Raw genomic sequence first — 4,368 nt, forward strand, 5'->3', positions numbered from 1 at the left:
TAGTTTTCCAATTTTTTCCCAAAAACATTAATTATTTGTAGCAGCTGTAGATTTATGAAATATATTCAAATATTTTTTCCAAAATTTTATGATTTTTGGATTAAAAAAAATCCAAAAATCAAGCCCCCGCCCCCATAAAAATATATGATCCTCCGGACGCCCCTGGTTAGATACCCAGGAACCTTTATTTGATTTAAGAAACTTCTATTTACACTTTACAAAAACAAAATCTATCTATTTCTCATTCTTCTAATGTGAGTATCCATTTTGGCTACTAATTTAAGCAAAGATAGTGACGTACCCAACGGGTTGATAAAAATATATTTATTGGAAATATACTTTAATTCGTATATAAATACAAATATAATTATCACTTAATTTTGAGAAAAATCCATCTAGCTTCCTTTTGTGTTGACGTTTCAAATATCAAAATGTATTATATTAATAATATTAAGATTTATCTACAAATTATGTTTATTTGTAAAGGTACATAATGTACAACAGGCGTGTCCAGTACCATAATATATCATTTGTGCTCACGACAAAAGGCAGAACATGGTGACTTGTTTTACCTTGACTGTTGCAAGAATGTAATCAAAAAGAACCCATCCCTCATAAGTCAGGATTTGAATAGGTTAAATTAAATGTAACTTGAGAACTTGGATCATTGCTAGAGTTGTAAAAAAAAATAGGATATGTCTGTATGTTAAACTGAAATTGACCATTAGAAGATTTTTTGAGAGGAGAACAGCTGCTAGGTCATGCCGTTTCATTAAATTAGCTGCAAGATGAAGGAACACGTTATTTATTGTATCTAGAGTTGAGTAAATGATTCTAGGGAAAGAGTGGTTAAGGGAAAAATAATCAATTGAATCAAAAGAAAAGGAAGACTATGTTCCTAACACGGACCTATAATATCGATCGTGTTATTGTTGTGACGTAGTCGCCCTTATTCTTCTCTTTTCACTAGGCCGAAGACGGCCTGTTCAAACTGGCTGCGTGTCTGGAGGAACATGAAGCAGCTTCTAATTTTAAGCCAATCAGAATTGAGAATTACTAAATCCTAGCCTTGGGTGTGCACTCTTTGTCTTGAGTGTCCACTCTTTGACTTGAGTGTCAACTCTTTGCCTCGAGTGTCCCCTCTTTGCCTGGAGTCCTTTAGAGTTGAGTAGTTTGTAATGGAAAAAAAAAACCTGTAAAAATTAGAAACAGAAAAACGTTGCGTGTGCTCGTTCTTTTTTTTGTTCATTATTTAATTGGGGGGGTCGACGGCGTTGCCTTGTTTACAGAAAAATACCCTATGTATTTTATTGTCAGCTGTCGATCCTCTTCTTTGACTGGATACGTCATGGCTATTTCATAATGTATTCCAGTGATGGGACGATTTACTTGGAAAATTCATTCTTTTACTATGCATAATGGTGTTTTCCAAATTTGTTTTCTTATTTTCTCTATTTTTAAATATTATTCTTCCAAGATGACGTATGAACAAGAAGTGTCCCCAGGGTTATGTATATACATATATATTTTTATTGTTATTATTTATTATTTTTTTTTTTTGGGGGGTTGGAAAAAAATTTTAACCTCTGTTTTCTCATTAAATTTTTCCTTCCGGAGAGATAATTTTTTCTAATCCAAAACAACAATTACTTTATTCCCCATGGAACAGAACCGCCCATCTGTATAAATAGGCAATAACACTAATATTTGCAATTTTTGAGTTACAACAATTTGGCACTCAACCTTTGATATATTCTCCATTCTCATGTTCTTAATTTTTATCAGTATCGTATTTACTTTTAAGTAGAAATTATGTTGCTCAGGATAAAAAAAATTACGCAAAATAGGAGTAAATTTTTTCAAAAAATTTTATATTTGAAATTATATTTTTGAAATTTTTTATGAATTATTGTGAATTTTTGAAATTTTTTTCCAAAAAATTTATTTCTTTGTGAAAAACTTTTCGGATTTTTTTTTTGTGAATTACTATTCAGTTTTTCAATTTTTTTCCAAAAAGGTTTAATTTTTGAATTTTTTTTCTCCAAAAATTTAATTTTGAAATGTTTTTCGTAGAAAAAAATTAATTTTTTGTTAACAGATGTGGATTTTTGAAATTTTTTTTTTCAAATAATTCAATATTATAAATTTAATTAAGAATTTTTTTTTTTCCAAAACATTTAACTTTTGAATGTTTTTGTAAATAGCTTTGGATTTTTTAAATTTTTTCCAAAAAATTTGGTTTTGGATTTTTTTCAAAAAAAAAAAAAAAAATATATATATATATGCCTCTGTATCACTAATAGTGCACGGGTCCATATCTTTTTAATTCAATTAAAAGAAACTTTTATTATGAAATAATAAACTGCAGGATTTGTCTGGGAATTTTTCATAAGTGTAAAACCGCAAGAAATCCTCGTAAAGTTGGTTTACGAGAAAGAAACGCTTGTGTCTACTGCCACATTAAGAGTGTACCACTGACTTCTGTATTTACATATTCATTATAGTTGTTATGAAATATATTATCTAATTAGTATACTATTTATAGACCAACTGGTCATGGATTTTTGAACTGGTCATTGTGGTTTTGCACGGAGTTAATTTTTATTTATGAAATGTTCAAAACAAACATTGAGTGGAACAAATTGCAATTACAATGGAGCATAAACAATAGACATACAAGTCATTTGACATGCTTCGTAACTTAAATAAAAGGGTAACTTTAAACAATTGTGGTGTGTCAACATAAAAAAAATCTTGAACACAAATCCAAAAAAAAAAAAATCCACATTAAATTTTTTATTCTAAGGTCAACCTAACGATGAAGATGTCAGAGTAATTCAAGAGGAAGAAGTTGCATCGATCGAAAGGCTGGAGGAAGTTCGCTTAGAAGAATTGAGAGGCCGCTCCTGTCCCAACGTCAAAAATAACTCCGTCTTCAGTTATGTCAACAGCTCTTGAATGATCTTAAGCACAACAGCAGCTGGGTATTTTTTCTATGATGAAGAGACCTTTACCGTTGACTGCGTCTACAACAAGCAAAATGATTGGGGTGTATGCTTTTGGAAAAGTTAACAACAGCATTAGGACAGTCACCCAGACCAAACATCCGGCCTGTTTCATGATGTTAGGAGTTGTGACATCAACTGTAGAAAAAATACCTCCAATTTGGTTTCCTGTTGGATACCGGTTACCCGTGGGCGACTTATTGATGGCATTGAAGGAAAATGTGGTCCCATCGATTACAAAGACAATAATGAAGTCCAACAAGGTCGCATACGTATTTGAGCACGACGAAGCTCTGTGCCCATACTGCTAATATTGCACAAGAGTTGATGGGTAGCAACATGAACTTCTTGTCCTTCTTTGGCCCCTTCAGAGCCCAGATCCGAATCCACTGGATTACACCATGTGGTTGCAAATTGAGAAGAAGGCCTGCAAAGCTCACCTCCTAAATATTGATGCCCTGAAGACCTCCGTTAACTGGAAGTGGAGGATCATGAAAAAGGACTAAGCAGCTAATGTGTGCAAGGGTTCTGGATGCAGTTGGAGGCTGTCATTGAGGCTGATGGTGGCCAGATTCATAATTAATGTGTATTGTTATAGTAAAAAAATATTAGAAAATAAAATTTTTTATGTACTAAATCATCCTGATCAATTATGAGTATTTTATTGACTACTTAGGGCAGGTCTCAATACTTTTTCTACACCCGGTATACATACAGCCTAATATTTCATAGACATATTTGAGTCAATTATTGGGGAATTATTCAAATTACTGAGATAAGTTAAACTGCCCAGTAATTTTAATTAGAGTTTAAAACATTTATTTGATTTAAGAGACTTATATTGTGTCTTTTGTCATTTCTACTAAATAGCTATAGAGAAAATTATAATTCAATATTATTTAAAAATTATAGCCTCGCTCTTTTTTTCAAAGTACACGTATAGGTTAATAAATTTTTTGTTTGAAACATTTTAGACCAATGCGAAATTTGTTTATTGAAAAACTTTAGAATTCTATATATTCAATTAAAGTGGTACTTGATGTGCCGATCACGAATCTGAAATTGGATTCTTCGTATCAAATCTGGTTTTCGATAATTTTCGATCTGAATTTTGTTAGTATGTTGACTCTTTTTATAGATTTGAGTCAAGTTTTGAGAATGAAATAAATCAATAATCGACATAAAAAATATTTTTATTAAAATTAAAAACATATCAATATTAAAGCTAAACTAGACCTTTTTAAAGGCAAATATTCTTTTGGAAATTAACCCCGTATTTTTATGCATCAAATAATCTCAATTGGCATAAAAACAATTAAAAAACAGAGGTGTTATTCCTTCTAAAACAAACCTTTAACCTTTA

The 4,368-nt window shown here is 31.1% G+C and overlaps 1 long non-coding RNA gene across 1 annotated transcript; it reads left to right on the top strand.

Annotated features, from left to right (window-relative positions):
• The first annotated feature begins 2,559 nt into the window (after positions 1–2,559).
• On the top strand, positions 2,560–3,655 carry LOC121125357 (uncharacterized). Its single transcript, XR_005866636.1, has 2 exons — positions 2,560–2,713; positions 2,807–3,655. It is a non-coding gene; the product is annotated as an uncharacterized lncRNA (long non-coding RNA).
• Positions 3,656–4,368: the final 713 nt, after the last annotated feature.

This window comes from Lepeophtheirus salmonis, chromosome 10 (assembly GCF_016086655.4).
Source record: "Lepeophtheirus salmonis chromosome 10, UVic_Lsal_1.4, whole genome shotgun sequence".
Taxonomy (NCBI): domain Eukaryota; kingdom Metazoa; phylum Arthropoda; class Copepoda; order Siphonostomatoida; family Caligidae; genus Lepeophtheirus; species Lepeophtheirus salmonis.